Raw genomic sequence first — 25,005 nt, 5'->3', positions numbered from 1 at the left:
TATAATAAAAGGATTATAATTGGATGAATCTGTGTTGTCTCGAAGAAGCAAGTTACGTGAAATATAAATATTATTGGAATAATAATTGAATATAAGTTGAAGAAAAAATGTACTGTGTGAATGAATATGCTGTATTATAAATAAAAGTCAAAAAAAAAAAAAAAAAAATGGTAATTGCAGAAATAAGTAGACTTTGGAAAAAAAGAAACACTTATTTCTTCCAATTTCTTCCAGTCGCAAGATTCAATTTACATTAAAAGTTTAGCTTAAAGCAAATTTATCGTTAACTTGGTGAACTTATCCAAGAAGTATCTCGCGTGGTTCGAGGGAGAATCGGATAATAATTAGTCGTTGCTTGCCACTGGGATCGTCGATTAAGGCCAAGAGGCGTCGTTTCTTCCAATTATGAAGGAAAGCTTCAGAGCCGCTATAATACTCGGCTTCTCTCTAAGGAAGGGGTTCACCCTAATCGGCGAAAGCATTAATCCTTAGACAAAGGGAAGTTAAGTGTTTAACGTGAGCCTAAAGAGTGGATAAAGAGTGGATAAAGATCAACTTTTACCCTCGATGAAAATTGAATTTTTTAATTAGAGGTGTTTCTTTTTCACCAAGCGAAACGATGATTGCATGTAAAGTAATACCTTGTAAACAGGCGATATTATGTAACACATATTTTCTTCCATGTTTTATTGGTGCAAATTTGCCACCCAATCTGTTGAGGTTGTTGGATCTTTATGGTAAGAATGAGAAAAGAAAAATTGTATGATTATCTATTTTTTAATAGTTGAAAGAATATCTTTTTCGAATTTCTAATAGTATAAATTTATCTATTATTAGAATAAATATTTTAAAAGGAATATATAAAATTATATACATAAGATATATTGTTGATTAAGATAAAGATTCCTTAAGAATTCTTATGAAATGATAATTCTTCAGTTTACTTTCAAATTTCTTTGACTTATAGTAAATTAACAAAATAGAAAAAAAGTAATTTAAATTATTAGAATAAAAAATGAAAATTCTAATTTTCTAGTGATTTGAATCATTTCAAAAAATTTAATAATAAAACTTGGATTTCAATAAGTTAAATATCATTAAGAAGACTTTATTTTCACCATTAATGACATATTATACTTTATTCACACTTATGCAAAATTATAAATTATAGAAGCCTAAAGAAGTAAAGATTCGTATAGAAAAATAGCATTTCAGGCATATTTACTAACACATTAAATGAAACAAAATAAACTTAAATTATTTCCAACTTGACACATATATCTTTTTACATACTAACTTTCGTATTCATTTTCAACATTTCAATCTGTATCACAGAGAATCAAAATAACAATCCATAACAACAAATAATTCGAGTTAAATTAAGTTCTGCAGCTTAGCAGAAAGTAGAAACAACAAAATTTTAACCTTACATAGATCCTCTAATACAATTTTTCCTATGATTCACACCATACGTTCCATTAAACAAAAAGAAGAGAGAAAGTTTCAAAAAAGTTCCAGAAGAATTCAAACTCTCAAAAACTCGAAATATTTTAACAAAACGAAAGAAACGATTCGCAAAATTCACCGATCTGCATAATGCAAATTTCTCGATCAGCGATCCTCTTTTAGCCGGTGTCGCTGGCAAACTTGCGCTTCGTCAACTGTTGCTGAAACAGTTCGCTATAATTTCTCAACGATTCCCTTCTCGCCCCCCTACAGTCGTCCCCGCTTGAACAAGACGCATCCTTCGTTTGATTCCCGAATAATTACCGGTAAGCTCTCGAACCGAGAGAGAAAGAGACAGACAGACAGATAGAGAGAGAGAGAGAGAATAATCTCTTACTTAACTCTCGCCACAGATCGAACTTCTCGAGGAAATATTCCGCGTATTACGCGCGTGGTTTCCAGATCTCTTTCTCTCTCCATCTAGAATACTCGAGAGAAGTTCCGTCAAAGTTTCGCCTCTCCTCGCCGATGGAAACGTCCGCGTCTCCCGGTTTCGTTTTCTTTCGCCCGTGGAAAGGGGAGAGATCGGCTCTGAGAATCGGATGCTCTAATTCAGCATGGATAATCTAAGTTGTGAAACATGGAGATTCTTGGACAGTGACCCACTGCATTCGTAATCGGTGTTCGAACTTTGGGCAGCTTCTTCTTTCGAATAGTTTTTCATTCTGCTTCTCTTTTCTTTTTTCGTAAGTTTCGCGAGCTCCACAGCACAATTTCTATCATATTTAATGGAAATCTATTGTGATTTATTAGAAATGTAATTATCAAAGTTCAAAATTGTGTATCATTTAAATTCGGTAGAAATAAAATAAGTATTACAGATTTTTGGTTCTAGCAAATTGGTTGAATAAAAATGAAAATAATTGATTGTGTGAGAATATTTTTTTTTTTCCTCACTGCCAAAAGAAAAATCCAAAAATCACTATACCACCTTACGTTAATAAATATCTTTTGTCTCTTCGAAAGATCGTAATTCTTCGAAACACTTCTTCGAATAAATCGTATCAAATACGATTCCGTATCCTCGGCAATAAATAAACGCTGGTTTCGCGAATACTTGTAAGAAGAGATATATATACATATATCAAGTTGTGTCAAATAGCAGCGATATTAAAGAATACGGGATGAAAGCGCAAGAGGATTACGCGTATTGTGCACGGTGTCAGAGATAAATGACAACGAATGCTCGGCGCGTGTCGCGTATTATAATGGGTCTGCGTTTGGCATCCATAGAGAGGAGTCTAGTCCGAGCGAATATTTTAAAAAAGAAAAAAAAAGAAAAAAAAAGAAAGAAAGAAAGAAAGAAAAGGAAAAAAAAAGGAAAAAAGAAAGAAAAAGATAGGAGTAGAAGAAAAGAAAGAAAAGAGAATAAAGAGAAAATAGTATGGTGTACAGTACGGTAACGAGGCTGTGAAATGATGTCGTTTGCGATGCAAACGACAATAGACCGCGCCATGTTAAAGCATCGTTGGTTTATTTACAAGCGTCGATAGACCAACTTTTAGTTTAAAAATTTCATCGCGGCCGAAACAAAAAGAAAGAAAGAAAAATGCTGCGAGGTATATTGTTCGTTCGAAATAGCGAGCCGTGGAGCGTTATCCATGGAGTACCGACGAAGATTCGTATTCTATTATTGTCTTTTTGAGATAAAGATAATCAAATTATTTCTCTCGTTTATTTCTCCCATCGAAGCGTGATTAACCAACTCCACATTCTCGAATATTTAATATTTAACAAGTGTGTTTGTCATTATAGTCGGTGAAATAATAAATAAAGAGTTCGAGGCTAATATTTAAATCGATTTAAGATTTTTAACACACTATTAATAAAGTTGTTACAAGCCATCTTTCAGAAACGAATATATATAGCGCCGTAAATTTACCTCGAAGCAACGAGTAAACTCTATTAAAAATTATCGAAATTTTAAACCGCTATAACTCCGAAGATAATGATTTTTAATCAACGAATAAAAGATCGTCAGAAGCGCGGAACCTTGCCCTTTGAAACGCTTTTTCATTGATCTCGATACGACTTCCGGTTCCCGAGATATCGTCGTGTAAAGGAAAGGATAATTTTTAACCATTTGTTATCTTCGTTCTGCGTCGCGTATTCGGACCTCTCGCTCGCACCTCGTCACTGACCAATCACAAGCTCCAGACGAGCGACACACGCGATTCCTGGAAGCAGTACGCGTTTCTAGGAACAATATCTAGGTCACTAGATCCATTCATAATTTCCCTAGCGCCACGGACACTTTATGTCCTTATATCTCTGTAACCGATTGAGATATCGGGATGAAACAAAAAATGAGTTAAAGTATATATAATTTCCTCTATTTTCTGACTAGGTTTTGATAATAAAATTTTCAGCTTTTCCTCTTCGTTTTTTTATATGAAAATGGATATTCTATTATCTCATTAGCTATGTTCCTCTATCATCAATTTAATCTTCGCTTTCCTCTCTCGCTTCGAACAAACTCTGATTTTTTTACATATATAAAATTTACAAAATCAATTTGTAATATTTTTGCGACGAATCACCACGAATCACCTGATACAAATATCATCGAATATCACGAATTGTTTCGAAATTATTTCGAACAAAAATGGATAGAATCACGCGTATCTGAAAGGCGAACGCTTGAAATCGCTATTTTAATTGGACCTAATAATTTATAGTCGTGGTAGGATTTCTCGAATGTTTCATCAAGGAAACATTGGGAAAGTTTATGGATAAGCCGGACGAGAGACAAGGAGTGCGCGTTTCGCGCGACTTGGCGACTCGGCCGAAACGAAGTAAAATTAAGAGGAACCGGGAGGGCCGTGATGAAGCGAAACGGGTTAATTAAAGTCTGTCTGAAATTTCCGATGATAAATTCGTGCTTTCCGGACCGTATGCCCGAAAGGAGGACTCGGATATAAATTTCGATTTAAGGGACGCGGTCTGCCCGATTTTAATAACGGCCAAGTCGTGGCTGCAACTTTCCTAATTACACCAACCGCTCCTTCGCTCTTCTTCCGCAAGGACGAACGCTTTTCCCGGATAATGGTGCATGCTCTCAATGACATTTTGTTGCGAATTCTCGATCCTTTCTGTAATTCGTTCCTCTCCGATTCCCCTCTTCTTGGATTCTTATTTATTCTCGTTCGACGCGAGATTCTTTCTTGAAAAAATGTTACACGCATTCGTGCAACATGTCATCTTTGCCGAATCACCTCGAGAACAAAATTTTTCGACAAATTAATCACTCGTTTGGTTTTTTCATCGATACGATGAAACGTGTGCACGTGAGTAAAACAAGTCGAAATTTTGTTGTATAAAAATCTTGGGGAGAAGATACGCGTATAAATGATCTACGATAAAATAATCTATCCAAGATAATTAATATAGAAACGGGAATATAATTGAATCTAGAAAAAATAAGTATATATGTAACTGCATCAAAAGCCACAAATTTTGAAAGAAAGAAGCGAAAAGAACCAATCCAAACGCTATATGAAAAAGATTCAATCGATAAAAATATAAGGATTGAAAGAAGAAAATCCTTTCTGGAATTGGCTCGCAATCCTTCCTTCCTTTCCTACTGTCAAAATCTGTTCGATCAAGGTACACACACTGGTATGACTCGCGTGAAAAAAAGGGAACTCGTTTCATCGTATGCGGGCGGTATTCATTTATTTACCGCATACGATGGCGCACGAGAATCGAGGGAAACGGCGAGAGACAAAAGCGAATCCAGGTTTCGAAACCTTTTTATTTCTCCGTGTGTCGCCATTGTTTTTTCAGGGAGAAGAAAGCGTGTCGCCTAGGGATCAAGCGTGCTCGATGCGCGTTGACCCAAGCCCTTTCACCCTCCCCCAACCCCTAGATAAAGCTACGTTCTCTCTTTGCTCGCTAAATCATGCGAGCCCTGCCTACAATGATGCATCTATCTTCTCCTTTGTTCCATCATTTCGATCGAAATAGAAGAAGAAAACAGAGAGAGAGAGAGAGAGAGAGTATTTATATTTCTAATCTAACCTGGAAATACAGTTTTGCCAAAGCATCAAAGATATGTACATTTATCGTAGAATAAATCCTGTATTTCCAAGATTTCCAGGATCTGTTATATAAATGTGAGTATCCTTTTGCAAAAACGAAAGTGATATTATGAGACCCGAGTTAAGAATATCACGGTTTTATCCTTATTTATCGCGTTCGTATCGCGGCAAGAAATGGCCGATTCCTAGATCACGTGCTTTTCATCCTTAACGAGATTACCGAGCTACCTTGACGGAGTCGGTTTTCTTTTAAAATTCGCCTCGACGCGGAGGCGTAATACGAGGACGTTGGAAAATCTTTTCCGTTTATCGCGCGCGTGCGTGTGGATTCGAATACAGGCCGTTTTATAAATACGTGCGTTCTGCGACTCGTATAAAAGTTTCTCGTAAACCTTCCGTTTTTACGATCGAACGCGGCTCCTGCACCTGTGCGAACGAAAACGGTCATCGAACGATGGCCACAATTTTCCTCGAAGAGAAATATAAAGAGGCGAACGGAGAACAAGCGGCCGGGCTTCGATGAGAATTCTTAAGAGGATTATCCGTGAATTATGGATGACGATGAATAATAATTATGTTAATTTTTGGAGTTGTAATTTTCGTTCGTAATATTAATAAGTACGGTTAAAAACTTTCAATAATATCGCGAACGATATAGATGGAAATTATTTTGGACAAGATTTGTAGCTCCGTTTCCGGAAGACGAGATCGAATTCGTGTCGATTAAACGTCAAATCAGTCGAAAGAGCAAATTATCGTTTCCAAATTATCTCATCTCGTGTACCAATAGATGGCAGTTTTGAGAGACGAGCTCAATTACAGGCACAGTCGAAAGAGCAGATCGTTTTCAAATTATTCAACCATCCTTTTAACTCGATACTTTAAAACTATTAAAATTTCTTGATATCACAGATAGCTGTGCTCAACAATTTTCAATAATTAAAATCATTTTCAAATTATTCCATCACCTTTTTTAACTTGATACGTAAAATTATGAATTTCTTGATATCAGAGATTGAGCTCTGCTCAACAATTTTCAATAATTAAAATCATTTCCAAGTTATTCCATCACTATTCATTCTATCTGAACTAATATTTTTTGTTTCATTTTTCTGAACATTTTTTCATTCAATCAATTTCTCCAAATATTGAAGTTGAAATTCTTTAACCCATTTGAAATTCCATTACTACTTGTACTACTTCTGGACTTACAGTTACTTATCAAGACATTATTATTTAATTAATAATAATTTAAAATTAAGAAAATTTCATTTAATTTTCACTATTTCATTAGCAATTCATTTTACACTTGCTCAATCAATTGAATATATTAATTCAATACTTTTGTTTCAATGACAGAGTTTATGGTTCAATTTTCTTTACAGCTACTTACTTAAATTTCTTGATATCATAGCAGCTTTTTAAGAGACGACCTCAAATACGAACAACATTATTATTCAATAATTAAAGTCTCTTCAGCAACTCGAGCGTCACTCCCTCACTTTTTTTTGAGCAACACTCATAAACCGATCCTTTGTCGAAAGGCGGGATGGTGCTCGTCGAATAATAATAATCACCGCGATGGACGAGATATGGCGGGTCGAAAACGGAAATGCGTTTATTGACGCGCGGCACCCACTCGAGGAAAATGATTGTTCGACGGCGGGAACAATGATAATTCCGCTTGACCGCGGTGACTGGCAGGGAATAAAACGAGCGCCGCCCGACAGTGCCGCCTTCAGCCTTCGTGGCCCCCCCATTATCCCCGTGTCGATCGAGTGGAAATTAATGGCAACGACGATAATTGCCCTCCTCCTCCCCCCCTCGATAAACGCACCGTACGAGGCCACAATAAAATTCTCGTTACGACGACCATTCTCTCTTCGAGACAGAGAGAAAAGAGCATTCCGTTTACAATGAAATTTTACGCTGAAATTCCAATCGTGCCCGCCGATTTAGAATGAAATTTATATTAAATTTTATATTATGCTGCCGCGAATTGATCCTGGAAAGGGAATCGGGTGTGTCTTATCTCGAATGATTAAGATTAAGATATTTATCGAATTATCGAATCGAAGGAAAGTATTAAGCGGATACGTATGGGCTTGACTTTTGAATGAATGATAAATAAATTTGGAGAACAGGAAGAGGCACGATTTATTTGTTTCACGTTATATATGTTGAAGTGGAGGGTGTTTGAGATTTTTATTGTATGAAAGATTGTATTACGTAAGAATAAATTGATCTAGCTTGGTCTAAATCAATACTTTTTGTAATGTTAAAACGAAAGTTGTATCTCATTTAATCATCATCCTCCTCAAAATTCTTCCACCAAAATAAGAGAAAATATTTTACAAATCGATCGATTTATCTTCGAAATCGAATAATTTATCAATGATACAATGTAATTCGTATTGTCGTAATACAAAAGACAACTTTTGTAAACGTGTTTTTTTGATTGAATTTTTATTAACAACAAGTCGTTGCTACCTGCTAAGATTGAGCGAGTTTCAGAGAAGATTTCAATTCGTTGCTTAAAATCAAATATTCTCGCACAGCGAAATCAAATAACGAGTTAATCAGTCCGAGCGAAATATCAAATAATTTGTTTACTACGAAGTAAAAATCGTTCGGAACAAACTATAAATACAGTAAGAGCGAAGAAACGAAACGAGAAGAGGAAACTCTGTAATTAATTGATCGGTCATAGATGAAATACACATCTTTTTTTTTTTTTTTTAATCATACACATCGGCGTGTATAATTTCGAACGAGATGGATGGAACACGCGATTTTAACAAGGTGGAAAACACACTTTCCGTTCCGTTATTCCACAAGCAGCGCCTCGCCCACAACCAGTTTTTGCATTTCGATCACGTAATTCGAGCCGCCATTTATTAACGAGGTCCGCTCGAATGCGTGTAATAATAATGGCGGGATCGATCGATCGCCGCGAATTTGTTATTTTATTAATGCGTATTTATTCCGGCCAATCGAGAATATCAATTATCTCCACGAATATCTGCCCCATTGTTACTCAAATTTTCAAATGTGGACAAACGCGTTCTTGTCAACTCTCGCATTAAAATCGGAAAATTGAAGAATATACTTGGGGGGATAAATTGTAATGGCGGAGGAAGAAATTCCTTCGAAATTGGTTGGCAAATAGGATTTTCGAATAGATAATTTTTTTAACACTTCTACTCGTTGTTTGGTTAAATTAAATGAATTTGAAAGTTTTCTTTTCAATTATTTCAAAATAATCGCAATTGAACGATCTGTCATTGGTGTGAAAAATGGTGATTAGAAAACTTAATTGAGAATTTATTAATAATCGATCGACTAAACGATCGAATAACTCTTACCATAAATGTCCTGTACATCGTTTGCTTATCATAAATTTATATTTTTCCAAAGAATGTGAATACCAAAAACTTAATTTTACCACGGTAAAAATCTAAATCTTTCAATTAATTGAAAAGTTTTCGATAATCTAAATGCACGAAACTCCGTTTTCTTGGAGCAAGGTTTCAAAAAAAGAAAAATTGGAAAAGTTTTATTTTTAGAAAATTTGACAACGTTTAAAATCATCGTGAAAGAAGAAGCCAAGAGCGCAACCATCGATAATACAAATATCCCAACACCACGTTTTCCAATAAAAGGAGAAATCGAGAACGCGACTTCGAATCGGAAACGCGTTTCGCGGTTTGTCCTCTCTCTCTCTCTCTCTCTCTATCTCACCGATATAATACAACGATACACCATTGTAAATTACGCACTCGGTTTACAGTGAAGCGTCGTTCTATCGAGCACTTGTCTCGCGCCACTGAATAACGCGTTAACGCGGAAACGCGATACCAAATTTTCGAAGTGATCGTTGCGTGTTGGTGAAATTCCATATAGATAAGAAACTTCTCTTTCTTTCCTTTTTTTAATATCTCGAAAAAAATCTCTAGAAAATTTGATGTGAACGATAAGAGATTTTCTGTGAAGAGAATTTTTGTGCAATAATTAAAAAAAGTCACAAAATTAAATTGTTCTGCGTTCAAATTTTGCATCACTTAATAGATCTTATTTTTATACGATGATTTGTATCCTCGAATTTCCGAGTAATAGTCGATAAATAATATATTGCTTGTATTTATTTAAAGGTGAATTTTTATTTTCAAATATACGCGTGAAAATATTCCCCAGCGAATAAACAAGACATACAATAAAGTACAAATTTAAGAGTTGCAGCTCCTCCAACTCTTTCCACGACGATCGTTTCGACTTTTTATTCTATGCTTCCCATAGAAAAACACAAGCGTTGCATTCGATTTTTCGTAACGAATCAAAACTCGGTTTCGAACAATAACGCGATAGACGAGGAAGGAGCAACGAAACGACGAATAAGCGATCGAAGGTGATCCGAATATTTCGAATGCGCGGATCCCGCGCATTTCTCGGTTGAAACACAGTCAACCATCGAAGAAGCTTTCCCACGCGGGCTTTTTCGAGATCGATAAGTGGGAACCGATGTAGATGGATCCGACGTATGGCATCAGAGGCGTTTTCCCCGCCACTTTTCCTACTCCCTTTTCTCCACATCCTTTTCCAACCTCGACCTATTTCTCCTCTGACCTTTCTTTTCTTTTTTTTTCTTTTTTTTTTTTTTTAACGCCCGCCAATCGATTATTTCGGCTCGCTTCGAAAAAATCTGAGAGAAGAGTAGAGAAGATACTCAAATCCTGAACTTTGATTTCGATCCTTTGAAGTGATTTTTTTGAGAATTATTTCTCTTGATAAATTTCATCGAAATCGTGCGTCACTTCGATATGTTTTCTCGTTAGATGAAGCGAGACGAAGATAGGGTGAAAGATAGCAGTGTAACGGAGACAGAACGATCTCTGTCTGTTTTGTTTTTGCTTCGTAAATTTTATAATAATTTATATTCGTATTCCAAGCAAATATCCTATTAAAATGTGGTGAATAAATATCGAATTAATTAATTGGTTAATTAGTATTATTTAGTATTATTAGATATGACGTTAATCACGATTGTGTGGCAATTTAAATAATCCAAACTGCTATTGTATTTATCTAAATGTTTTGAAAAAATACTATATTCCTCAGAATTATTATAATAAGTATATTTATTTGTTTTTTTTTTGTACTATTTTATATATATATATTTCAATAACTTGAAATTATTTTAATATTTAATATTAATATCATTCACTTTATACATACAAATGAACAATTTACATAGAATGTGTGATACAATGTTTTAATTTGTTATTGAATATTGTTGTTAACTTGGGCACAAGAAAATTAAATATCTGTATGTACATGGAAAATTTCTAGAAGTTAAATTGATACTAGAATTTAAAGAAATCCACTCTTTAAAAAATGTTATTGATTTTATAATTTACACTGATTTTATTGTAGGATTAATAGGATTAACGTTTCAAAAATCAAATAATTCATCTCGATGTTAAGTTAATTAATTTAACTTTTGTATGGTTTATATATATATATTCATTTACAATACAAAATAACAAAATATATATCCTCGTTTATAATAGGATTGGATATTACAGGAATAATCTCTTATTCAATTATTCAAATAAAGTTGATATTTTTCATACTTGGTATCACTTTAAGTAATATTATTTGAATAATAATAATAATACTTGAAATTGTGTTAATATTTTAAGTTACATTTCTTGTGTCTAATAAGATTACATAATTTTATTTTTTTATTTTATTTAAAATAATTATCTCATCTCTCACAAATAAATGTATTATTATATACAATAAAAAAAAAATAAATAAATAATAAAAATGATTGTTTGACCTATTTGATTCTATAGATACAACAAATGATTTCTGAAATTTGAATCAGATATTACAGATGAAGATTCCCTTAATCTTCTCTATCTATTTAATCTCCTATTTTATATAAGTTTAAATCAGAGGATTATGGACACAATGTTTCAATTTCAATCGTTTCTTTTATACAATCTCGACTTAAACAAAATATAAATTTATTTACTCATTTATTATAAATGGCAGAAAACTTACTTTTCAACGTAAAAGACAATAAATAAAATTAATAAAAAGAATTTTTCGAATTTTTCTACAATTTACAATTACAAAGCTTAAAAAAGTTCACGAATCTCTCGAAACCATCATCTTATCGCATAAGAAAACGAGGAAATACTTAATAAATTTTAATATTCACGAGCAATAAGAATAAGAAACGATCACCAGTTTAATCCCAGCTTCTTCTTGTCCGTGATAAGAAGAAGCACGCTTCGAATGAATTTTCCCTTTTTTTTTTCTTCTTTCTTTTTACTTACAATCAGAAAAGATTGAGAAAAAGAGGAAGAGAAAGGAAGAGAGAAAGGGAGGAGAAGGAGATGGCAAACGTGAAAGTACATTCGCGAAATAGTTTGCCAGCATGTACATACATATGTATATCCATTTCCAGCTCTGACCCAATTCTTTTCCGACTGCTTCTTTCGTCCATTGACGTCAGAATCTTAAACATCTTGGTGAAATGCAGTCGTGTTTGTTCATCGTCATTTTGAAATTTCATTTTGATCCTTGACTGTGAAATTTTGTCAAGAAAATATTGGAAATTGTGGATCATTGATATTGGGAGATGATCTAAAAGAAAAGGAATCAATTTTTTTTTTTTTTTAAATAGATTGTCGAACGTTCATGGAAAAATTTGAGTGCACAGGTGATAATGTAAAAGAAAAAGAAAAAAGCAAAAATATTCCAAATTTATTTGAAGATATTTAAAGAAAGAATAAAACAAATCTTTATTTAAGCTCCATTTTTTTTTCTCCCTTTTTTTATCGTGTTTATAAAAAATTTTATTTTGCGCGAACGAATGTGAACTATTAAAGAGACAAATACGTTCGCGTGAACGTAGAACAATAACTTTTTATATTTCATACTTTTGAAACCCACAATGAATATATAGATTTTATGTATTTTTAGCTGCTAGAAGATTTTTTGGTACAAGTAATTCTTTGAAGCTATATTTTCTTTGTACCGTCTCTAAGACTACTTTCGAGAATATTCCAAAATGGAAAGACACATTTTCATTATCGTCGTCCTCCATTTTGAAGAATTTCAAGCAAAAGAATTTTCACGACTTTTGCCTTCTTTTATCAAATTCCAACCAATCCCAGTAATTATTCTAATCATTTTTTTTTCTATTAATACTGTAATAATGGTTAATCAATATTCCATAGATAATTTTAATTTGATCTCTTTTTATTTTTCTTCTTTATTCAATTTTTCCAGTCACATCACAATAGGATCATTATCGATCATTTCCAAATAACATGTTCTTGCACTAAATTCATCATTTTTCATATTCTTAATTGTCCTTAATAATTTTATTTGTATATTTTTATTCTTTATATATTTTACTTTAATCGTTTTTATTTTGACAACGTTATTATATAGTTCCATAAAAAATTCGAATATCATAGCTTCTATTCTAATTTTCATCGAAAAAAATAAATAAATAAATAAATATGATGATCAATAAGTAGTACGAAACGGATGTAATACATAACAGATACAGATAATAGAATATTAAAGAATAATACATTTCATTCATTTAATAAATCTTGCAAAATTTCTGTTATTGTTAACTTTGTATTTGTAAATTAATTGATTAATAGTATCAAATTTATCATTATTTTTAAACTTGCATAAAAAAATTTTACTATTAAAATTATTTTGAATCATTATTATTGCTTATATTATATTTCATATTTATTTTCCTTCTTTAAATATTCAATAATATATAACTTGTCTTTTAATTTTCATGTATAAGCATCACATATAGATGTACATTATTATATATAATAATGACATATTATATCAAATAATTATTACACATTCTTCTAAAATATATGAACTTTTTTTTTTTTTTTTACTAATTATACAATGTAATTATACAATAAATATATTATTACATTGATATATATTATAATATAAAATTTCTATGCACTAATATGAGAGACATGTGAACCAGACAGAATACATATTTCAAAATGCAAATATTGCTGTGTAGTTTCAATATATGCATATGTGACCTATCTTGAATTCGAATAAGAGAAATTCAGATTCAATTCCATTGCTGTTATACATATTTAATTATTCTAGTTCAATTTGTATTATAATAAAATTTGTATTATCATAAATTAAATATTAAGTTAAAAACTTGAATAAAATTTCTTTATATTTCTTTAAATATTCTTCTCACACACTATAACGCATGTACACAATACACAAAGATATTAAATTTTGGTACACAACGAGGATTATGTTCTGTGCAGGCAAAAAGGAAAAATAAATAAAAACTAGAAACGGAAATATAATTCAGAATAATGGGTAAAGGCAGATTGAATTTTGCGCGAATCAGAATTTGATGAAATATCGGTGCGAATATTTGCGCGAAAAATATATTTTTGCATTTAACGCGAGCAACATCGTATTGAAGGTTGCCGATGCGTTGAAGTTGTTTTACACAGTCGAAAACTGTGATTACGAAATGGTCGAATAAATAATAGAAAAAAAAAATGTGTCCATGTATTTTGACATTTATACGTCGTATTTCTTTTTTTTTTTTCTATTCTTCTTCTATTTTTTTTTTTTTTTTTTTTTAATTCGTTGCAACACAATCCTCGAATATCCTATTTATTAACCAAACTATTCCGTTATCTGAGTAGAATATTTTCTGGCATAAAAATTCATCTATTACAAATATATTTATATATTTCGTGACAATCGAATTAAGTATGGATTCGAAAAAATTTTCAACGTTGAGAAATTTTTTTTTTTTTTTTTTTTGGATTTTAAATTTCCATGCATTTTTACAATGTTTCACGCTTTGACAATTTTCCAATGGTATTCGATTAATTCTAATTCGATGGATTGTAATTGTAATAAATTAAGCGTAAATGAGATTATATTAATGTGTTTTTATACGATGTCAAATAATAGATTGAACGAATTGGTGATCAATTATAATAAATATTGTTATGTACAAGGTATAAATTTAATACCTTTAATAAATAAATACGATTTATTTCGAGTTTGAACAATAGAGTGAAAGATTTCTATATTATCTTCTAGTGAAATATTCTATTAAACATTTACATTAAAGTTTCATTCGTTTAAAAAATTAAAAGATAAGAATTTTTGGGAAAGATTTTACGAAGCATAATAGATTACATACACGGTTAATTCTTTTTTCAATAGAATATGATTTTAAGAAAGTGAAATCGATGATCAAAATATTAATACAAAGCAAAATTATATTTAAAACTTGACAAAGTGGCAAAACCTTTGGAATTGATTTCACTCTCTCAAAAGAAAATTATCTCGCGTAATTACAATAACGCAAAAATTTTCGTATAAAACAATTTTAGACTAGAAGATTCAACTTCCACTGCCAACGTTCGAAAAATAAAATTTCCATTTACATTTCTATTCCTATATTATGCCTAACGATTGAACGCAAAAATTTTCTTTCCTTTCGTCGTAAACGACGAATTGAAAAAAATGAAAAAAAAAAAAAAAGCAAGAGTAGATGTAAATAAAATATAAAAATCGATAGAACGGCAGAAATTGTTCGTCAGCGGTCCTAGGGAATTCCTGGCCGCGCGACAAATTCATTAGGGAAAGTGGCGCGTACCGATTAATTAATTAAGCAAAGCCGTTTGCATTGACCCGTGTATACGCCCGGCCGCCGCAACGTTGCGTTAATCAATATTTTAATACAGCTACGAGGAAACAGTCGCCGCAAATATGCGTCCGTTTTAATGCATCGCCAGCCGGGGGAGAATTATGTCGTAACCGAAGCCGATTTGCCGTTATAAATTTCCTCGTTGATTGCCAACCGCCAGTTTCCAACCCTTCCTCGATCACTCCGGCCTCTCCCCGCCCCACTCCTGTTAGAAACTGCACACGATAATGTTCTCGTAAAACGGCAAAACGATCGGTCTCGCGCTCGTTGAAGAGCGGCTTTGCTCGTTCGAGGTCTAAGTTATTTTCAAACGTTAAATTATTGCAAAATGTAAAGGAAAAAAGAGGGTGAAATTATATGAATGGAGTTTTCGATCGATAAAGATGGTTTATTACCGACCGAGATTTGATCCTCCTCGTAATGAGTGGTGAACGAAAGCCTTTGAATCGAGCGTTTCTTCCGATTTTTCTTTTTATCTCGAAATTTGTCGAAAAGACAGAATATAACGATTAGATCTGAATCAAAGTTTGGTTTATTTCGATTTATTTGGTTGTTTTTAATTATTGATTTTCGATTAATATTTGTTTCTTTTGTTTATTTCTTTTCTTCTGGAACGTTCTCAGCATGATTATTGATGTTTAAGTCTAATAAAGACAAATATCAAAGATTCAGAAACGTTAGTATCGTAAACATGAATGTCTGTAAGTTAATTAGATTGGCAAGAATTTTTTAGTTTCGTTCCCTTATTAACACTAACTAATATGTTAGTTTATCATAATTTGATTAATTTGATGCAATTACAATTACGATATAGTTTGATTCTTGAAAAATTGTTGAAGATGTTGCTTGAGATTTTCTACAGATTTTTATAAAGATGCAATAGCTTAACTTGTTATTGGTAAAGGTATATAACTGATTGATGAGAATGATATGCAAATCCGGCGACAGTGAATGCACAGCGATACTTCCGCAAGAATCATCGAGATAACAAGCAGAGTTCTGATAACACGTTTGCTAGATCGACAACTGGATAACGTTGAAATACACACAGGAATATTATTTTTAATTACGATGCGGATAAGTAATAATAAAAATTTAAATCATGAATGATTAATCATTTTGTATTTTCAATTGTATCAATAAACTAGTTATTTTAAAAGTGAATTGTTCATCTTGATAAATGGATAAAAGTAAAAAGAAAATTGGACAAATTAATAAAAAATATTAGTTAATACAATGTCAGACAATTTTAATTGTTAGTGCTGTTTATTATAAATATTACATTATTAAAAACTTTTATGCACTTTCACGTTACTTGTACAAACATAACGAACGATTTACAAAAGAATTATTTAGAACAAATGTGTGTATTTTAATTTTTATATCAAAAAAAAAAAAAAAGAAGCTCTAAAAGAATTCAACAGAAAAATCGATTCGCTTCAACATTCAGAGATGGAGATTCTAGAAAGGTTATTAGAACTCTGGAGCGTGCTGGAGCAAATGGAAGCTCCCTTGACACGCGAGAAAATTATAGAATTTAATTAATAATTGACAAAGCAACAGAAACTACGCCAATTTTCATCAAAACAAGAATTAAATAACACAATCTTTCTTCTTAAATTATTAGAATATTTATTTCTATTTTAATATTTTCAATTACACTGACAGATATACAAGATTCGAGAATTGTTCCTTGCATAAATTAAAATTAAATCGTAGACACAACAACAGTAAACAGCAAACAGTATCGAAAATAAGTAAATTTCAAAATCAACGAGTAAAAGCTAAAAAAAAATTTCCACCGCGATAAATTTCGAAGGGGTGGAAAATTTTCTTCGTCCCTATAATAACCAAGTCTCATCACACCCTCCGAGCAACGTAATAATCTTTGCAAGTAGCAGAATCTATCTATTCGTTTCGATTATTTTCTCGAGGGGGGGGGGAAAAATTCCTCGCCTGAACGCTTTCGCGTTGTGAAAAAACTTCTCGTTTCGAGAAAGAAACGGAAAAATTCTATGCAAAGCTTGATAAAACTTGGTGACAATGTGGACGACGGAAAGGACAAGCTATACGATTTCGAGTCATCCCGGAAACAATTTCGTCGTTCGATTGAAACGAGCGACAGACAATCAATCCGTTAATCGAGGCCACGACGATAAGATGGAAGTTTAGATTAAACCGTGAATATTTAAAGGCAAACAATAGAACGCACATGTGTGTCCAAGCGTGGCTCGATTCGAGCCGAAACAGGTTCTGCTTGACACGAGGAACGTGTTATCGAGGTTTATTCCATGGCAATCCTGTACTAGGATAATGTGTGTGGTATTACAGGAGTATAATCGGTCACAGAAGTGGTATACACTCAGTCAAAGTATAATAAATAATGACAATAAAGTTATTAATTGTCATATTTTACAGAGAATATTTATTTATTTTATTTAAATAATGTGAATATGTTGATCATGAAAGATTGTGGTATACGGAAATAGGGGATAGGGAAATTAATTCTTAAACTTTCAATACTTTTTTCCTATTTTCTTTTTTAGATATAATTTAATGTAATAATTCGATATAGGATAAAATTTTCTTTCTTAAATCGTATTAAAATAGAAATAGTTGTACAATCATAAAAGAACGAAAGCAACATTTAAAGTTGTAATACTTTTTTTTCTTTTTTTTTAACATGAGATGGAACAAAATTTTAAATTACTCAAAATGTTCATCATCTAGTGCTTTATCATCTTGTTGTAAAAAAAATATTCGTAGGAAAAATTGTGTTAAAAATCAGATTTTTCACGAAAGATCCTCGTAATATATTACGAAAAGTTTTGTGACTGATTGTACGTGCACGAAATAAATAAAATATACACGTTAATGCATTTAACTTCGTAAAAGTATCGTTAATAATTAGTACAGTACACGAATATCGAAATTACGAATTCTTTTTTGATGGCTTCTATATATTGAAATGGAACCTTAAAATTTCAATTTTTCTCTTTCTTTCGTAAAATATAATTTTTTCAACGCTACGAGAGTAAAGAAAAATTTCGCGCGTGTAAAAAAAATGCTCAGATTTTAATACTCCGTTATAAAAAAAGTATTCCTCGAAAAACCTGTGCTTAAGACGCGAAAGAATACTGAGAGAACCTTTTAGAGGTATTTTATCTGTTCAAAGGGATTTTCTGTTGCAAAAGAAAAAAAAAAAAAAAAAAAAAAAGAAAACTTATTCCCCTGCAATAATTCATTATGCTCTACGTATTCGCGAAAACCTCTTTTAAAATCTGGATTTCCTTCTTAAAGGAAATCTACTTCTTCCCCTCAAGACTTTGCCCGATCTCTCGATCTCTTCGAGGAAAATTTCTTAAAAAAAAAAAACCAGAGACGAGACCGTCTCTAGTCGACTTTATTTTCTCCATCCAAAATTAGACTGGTACGCGTGCGTGTCGAGGGTAAACACGTAGAGATAGATCGTGCGCGCGCGTGTAGTATTATTGCGCACTCGTGTATGTTATTGCGCTTTGTTATCAGATACGGAAACGGCGCTCGTGACATTTCAATTTCATGCGACATAAAATACCGTGCAACCGCATTTACTGCTCACATCCTCCGCTCTTCCTGTATTCGATGGATAGCGCGTTCCTTTTTTTTTTTTTATTAGTTCGATTAAACGGAATATCATCGATACAAAAAAAAAAAGAAAAGAAAAGAAAAGAAAAGGAAAAGAAGGATGAGAGAAATAAAATTTAAGTAGATATTGAAAGAAATAAACGTGTCTATCGAGTGGTTTCCGTGGTGTAGTGGTTATCACATCCGCCTAACACGCGGAAGGTCCCCGGTTCGATCCCGGGCGGAAACATATTTTTTTCTGGGGGAAAATATCGTTTATGGATAATTATTATCTTTGCAGATACGCTATATATGGAATTTATCTTAATATCGTGATGATGTATTTTTAGTGTTTTAATAATAATTAAGTTTAACAATCCGTGAATAACGTTTTTCCTTTCCTCGTCGCTATAGATGGAAATCTAGGGATAAATGAAAAAAAAAAAAAACCAAAATTACGTTTTTGTTACTAACGCTTCAATTTGTCCATGAAATTTTCGCAAATTTAATTCTCTCGGGCCAATTACCCGAGAAACCCCTTATCCGAACAAATTAATCTCCCAATTAGTTCAAATAATGTTAATCCATAATCCATATCTACATCTATATTATATAATATATATCAGCAAGCGATTTGATCTCTGGAGAAGATGTATCTGCACTCATAAATATCTCCTGACGTTTTTCTGTGTAAAATTTAGTTTTAGCATTTATTTCGTTATCTTCTCTTCTTTGTAATTATTAATCTTACGTATACCCTTGATAAATCTTTCGTAGAAGTAGAAGAAACGTAGAAAAATATTACCGCAGAAAACGTTGACGAAACAATATATATATTTAATTATAGTATTAGCTAAGCAATAATTTTAAACATAAAACGTAATTCTTGTTTAACTGTTTAACACTTTTTAAAATATAAAATTCATATTTTCTACGAAGTGTGGTGTAAATTACACCAGCAATTTCTAATATTTTTACTGAAAATAGATGGAAACAGTCTTGTCTCGTACGTACATTTGTCTCGACTTCTGGACCTTCTTCGTTTTCCTAGACCTCTCCTCTTTTATTAAACAGATCCGCTACGACTGTTTTACGACCGTTCCACAATTCTTTTTTCACGGTTGCCGCGTCTTTCTTGTTCTCTGTCGGTATGGCAGCGGGGTGCGCTTTTGTTGTATTCGCGCTTGTGCACAATGCGCCATTGAAGAATAAGAGAAAAGCTGTGCACGCAGCGCAACTCGTCTCTGCCCTCGTAAATATCAACGAAAATCAACTATTTTATTTAATGCAATCATTACAGAGACTGGAACAGAACGTTTCATTCTCTTAATGTTTCTCTTTCGATCTGTATTTTTTTTTTCGGTTTTTCTTGCATTTCTTTCGTAGTGCAGTAGAATTGGAAACTTACCATTTACTATTATTATAATTATAATCCAATTTACGAGATATTCGCAAAAAAGATAAGCGCTAAGAATACTGATACAGAGTAATAAATTTAACGATACACGAATAGCAAAAGTTTATATTATAGTTTTTATCAACAGCTTTTAAAAATCGTGTAATTATTAATATAATATTTATTCAGATTATTTTTGTATATTTATATATCTAAATATATGTACATAATATATTATAATAAATTTAAATCTCTATATATCGTGATAACAAATCATTATAATTATGTAAATAATTGAAAATTACCCTTTTCTTTACTCGACGATATTTCTGGAATCGAAAATCGTATTAGGATAAATGAAAAAGCAAGCTTTAAATAGCAAGATTCTGCATCATAACGGTTCAAAGCTTTCCTAATTTTAATGTGATTTAATAATAAGTTATTTCTGGAAAAGTATTATTTATAACGAATTTAATAATAAGTAAGCACAAATAAAACTATAAAATATATAAAATAGGATACGAATTACAGAAATCATTGATTATTCCTTTTCTTTTTTTTTTTTTCACATTTAAAGCAAAGATTATTAATCCTTCACGAATACGTGCCATCGAGAACGAAATTCAAACATTTCAGTATGATTCAATACAATTACATAGAAATTTATATTGTAAAATAATATCATTTTTGTTGAATTTAAAACATAATAATCACTCCTAAAAATGACAATCATTTTTAAGAAATGGTTAAATTAAAATTGAAAATGAACGAAGAAAATATATACTATATAAAATACGAATCATACGAATTAATCCACGTAACATTCATAAATCTTTTTTTACGTGTATCTCGTTTTTCCCACTCGTATCTATTTTCCTTGTATTACGTTATGTAATCGAACATTGCATTATAAACGGATTAGAAGGGTGAACTTTAATCTTATTTTAATGAAATTCAAGTACTCTGTGTATACTTTGGAGACGTAAAATCGTAAACGATCAGGATAAAAGGAAAGGAGAAACGCGGATGGCACGACGAAACATAAGATAGAAAGAGATTTGAGCGGTGAACACAAATAAATTTAAGCGCAAATAGTTACTTTTGAGTTTAAAGCAATTCGTCGTCCCCTACAAAGAGTTCGTCGAGGTCGTTCTCGAGCATATTTGTCTTTCGACTCGTCAACAGGAAGCTAAAGCGTCAAAGATTTCCTCTCTTCCGCTCTTTTGAGTGCTCTCTCTATGCTCTCTCATACTTGAAATATTATTCAGCTAATAAAATCGCAGTATTATATTTTTTTTTTATACAGATCAAAAATACGAGTCCCAAAGAAACTGTAAATTAAAAAGTACTTTCAATAAGATAGGCTTTCAATTATATAATTTGCTTCAAACTTGCTTTCTCTTATTTTTTATTATCCATTTGTGTGATTTATTATAATAAATTTCAATTTGGCAGTCTCCCCAAAGAAATATAATTTTTACCTGTTAACTTTTTCTAAAATTTTCTCTTTCTTCAATTCTTTCGATCTAATATAAGAAAAATCTGTACGATTTTATCATCGGTCGATAAATAGTTTCTTTTCTTTAAACCATTTTACCAACGTGACAGTTTTCATATTCAAAAAAAAAGAAAAAAATCACTTTATCATTTGTACACATCGATCGATACATCGTTTCCAAACTCTCTCAAGGTCAGACCAGCTTTTTAATATTGCCCAGCGAGAGAAGGTCTGCGCACATAATCGAGGACGCATCCCCTGGACGAGATGCAAATGTCAGAGGGAGAAATGCTCGTCGAGAAATTGCCAGGGTCTTCTTTAATTACCTACCTCACTTTCTTTTGCCGTGATACTTTCGAGCGGCTTTACCTGGCTGCAATTACTTCTCGCGCGCACACCTCGACCCTCCTTCGCGCCTCGTGAGAGAGAAATTCGCGGAAACTCCTGGAGGAGAAGAGGGCGGCGATGAAAGCCCAGAGACTTTCAGCGTTTTCAAATGAAACGTATAGCAGCGCTCCTCCACTGTGTATTGGCTTACTTTTCATCGCCGTAAATAAAGTGTAAGAGTCCTAATTTCGAATTAATTTCGTATTAATTCGTTTCGATTTTGAAAAAATATTTCAAAATGGTTCGAATGTCGGTTTCGTCGTAATTCGAGCCTGTTCGATTTTGCCGTTCGACGGGGTGATTTAACTGGCTGGACGATAATATTGTAAGCAATATATCGTATCGTTTAAATAGAATTGATTACGCTGGAGTTATTAATGCACGATGTAATGCGATATAACGCGCATAATCGTTATATAATAGAATTCTTGATACGTTCTCCGCGATACGTGTTTATCCATTAAAATTCAGTTTCGTCGAGAAGTTTCTAAATTTGATTTAAGGGGTGAATCGAATTTTTATTTAGAGCTTAAATTTTAAGGCTTCGCTTAAAATAATTTTCATTACGCATTAGAGGAAAGTAAAATTTGGAATCTTTCCATTTTTTTATCGTATTGCAGAGAAAAAAAATTACCGACGTTTTATCAACAAAGAACAGTATTTTAGATTAAAGAGCTTTCTTTCCCGAGTCTTGAAAGGAAAAATTGCGTTACGTATTTTCAGAGGAAATCTCTCGAAGGACGGGGAAAAATGATGGTTCGTCGACAGTTTAGAGAACACGTAACTTTGATCGATCGTGATTTCAATAATTTTTTTTCAAATCCAATTCAACTCGTTTCTCCGTTTTTGTAATGGTAAACTAAAATTAGATCGAAATTGAGAATAAAACGTGCCACATGTGTCCCCCACATGTGTCCAATCGTGCATGCCGCGTAGAATCGAAACTCCTCGACAACGAGAATATTCAAATGCACGAGGAAGAGTCGCGTCTATTCCCTTACTTCGTAAAATTCAACGTTTCTTACCTGACTTTACAAATTTTTGTTTCAATGTAATCGATCAATAATCGTGAAGACGGATTTTTAGAAAAATACTTAAGCAGACATGCTAAGAAACAAATTTAAAATTTTTTATATACATAAAAGTTAACAATTTCGACAATTCATAGCCGTATTCATCTGTAGATAACAATCTAACAGAGTCTCGTAAAAAATACGAATATGACCCGCGGTCATCCCGTATCCCATTTCGAAAGTTGCAGCGCGAACGCCGAAGGTGTCCGAGAACACCCGAATACCGGCGGAAAGGTTTGTGGCCGAGATAAAATTCCATAACAGTGGAGCAAGGGAAGAAGAGGCTCGATCGATAAAAAAGATTCTCTAACCCCGTTTTCCTATTGCGTGCGTATTTTCGACCGGGAATAAAGGCAGGAATGCGGAGGACTGTTTCGATCGCAACAATTTTTGTATTTTTCTCTCGTATGAAACCTGTGGATAAAGAATCGTGCCGTCCAGTTTCAACGAAAAGAGAGAGAGAGAAAGAGAGAGAAAAGGAAAAATTTACTCGAGGATGGAAAGCTTCTTTTCTGGTGGAGAGAAGAAAGGCGGAGAAGAGATTGTGGTTCGAGTTTTCTTCTCTTTTTTTCACATCTCTATCACTGGCTCGTTCATCAACACTGAGCCAGGGAGAGATTGGTTAAATATCATTTTCTACGGGCAAACAACCGAAGCTTTTAGACGATAAAATTTGTGATCATGGTGGACTGTATAAGTTCTATTAGGTAATTTGACGATATGATTCGTTTTAATAATAACAGTTTCTGTCGCAATTTTATTATATTTTAAATATATAAAATAATCGATATTTCGAAAAATTAAAACTGTTGCAATTTTCGAATAACGTCACAAAACACAATTTTAACATTAACTCCTTCTGGATGTTCGTATACACGGTGAGCTTTCAGAGAAAATTGTTCGAGATCCTTCAAATTGTATTACATTTAACAAATATTATTTATACACAGCACGTTTTTTGAAGATAAATCATTCACAAGTTTTCGAAAATAGTTTTCGTGTCGGATGAAGAAAGGTAAAGAGCACAATCAAGTGAGAAACAAACTGCCACGAGATGAAGTTTGGAAGTGAAAGACGATCGTTCTTTTCGTGTCTGTTATCCATTTTTTTGATTGTTTGAAACAAATCTTCGAGACGTTTCGAGGATGTTTCAAAAACGACAGTTTTTGACTGTCAAAAGGAGAGAAAGACAAACGAGGGAAGGAAAAAGTAAAAAGAAACGGCTCTTAAGAAGACGTTGAAAGATGAAGATTGTTGATTAACAAACGAGATATTTTTTGGTTTTCGTGATACTGATTAATCTCGATTAATATTACGTACAATTCTTTAAATTTATGGTTCCTTGGTAAAAATTGGATATCATATAAATTCGTGAGACATCTTTGAAGAATCGATTTTTAAAGATTAAAGATAAAAATTGGTGCAGAAAAGTATCGATGAAGAATTGTTCGTTGGATTGTTCATCAAGTTGTAATTAATCGGGATTGAAATGAAATGAAATGAGTTTAATCTAATGCAATTTGAATTGCTTATAATTTGATAATAAATAAATAATTCAACAATTACTTAAGATTTAATTAAAACTTATTATAATCGTCGATCGATATTTTTGTATACCGCTTTGTGAATTGAACGTTTAAAAGTGTTTCACGAATATATTAATATATTTATAATTATTTTACAAAGCTTTTAAAAGAATTAAATGTCAAACGAATAAATATAAAAGAAAAGATGATTGA

General features: G+C 32.4%; 1 protein-coding gene, 1 long non-coding RNA gene and 1 other non-coding gene across 5 annotated transcripts in view; 2 read left to right on the top strand and 1 right to left on the bottom strand.

Moving 5' to 3' along the window:
- The window catches only part of LOC147656653 (uncharacterized), a 122,503-nt gene that overhangs the window by 59,203 nt on the left and 38,295 nt on the right, over positions 1–25,005 (top strand). The gene's annotated exons all lie outside the window — the stretch shown is intronic.
- The window catches only part of LOC100866007 (uncharacterized), a 63,382-nt gene that overhangs the window by 2,833 nt on the left and 35,544 nt on the right, over positions 1–25,005 (bottom strand). The window lies entirely within an intron of this gene.
- TRNAV-AAC (transfer RNA valine (anticodon AAC)) lies at positions 19,090–19,162 on the top strand. Its single transcript has one exon. It is a non-coding gene; the product is annotated as a tRNA-Val (tRNA).

Source organism: Apis florea, unplaced genomic scaffold (assembly GCF_048593485.1).
Source record: "Apis florea isolate Af1SG1 unplaced genomic scaffold, ASM4859348v1 contig_3517_pilon, whole genome shotgun sequence".
Classification (NCBI taxonomy): domain Eukaryota; kingdom Metazoa; phylum Arthropoda; class Insecta; order Hymenoptera; family Apidae; genus Apis; species Apis florea.
Note: the sequence above shows the minus strand (reverse complement) of the source record. Positions and strands in the feature narration are given on the sequence as shown.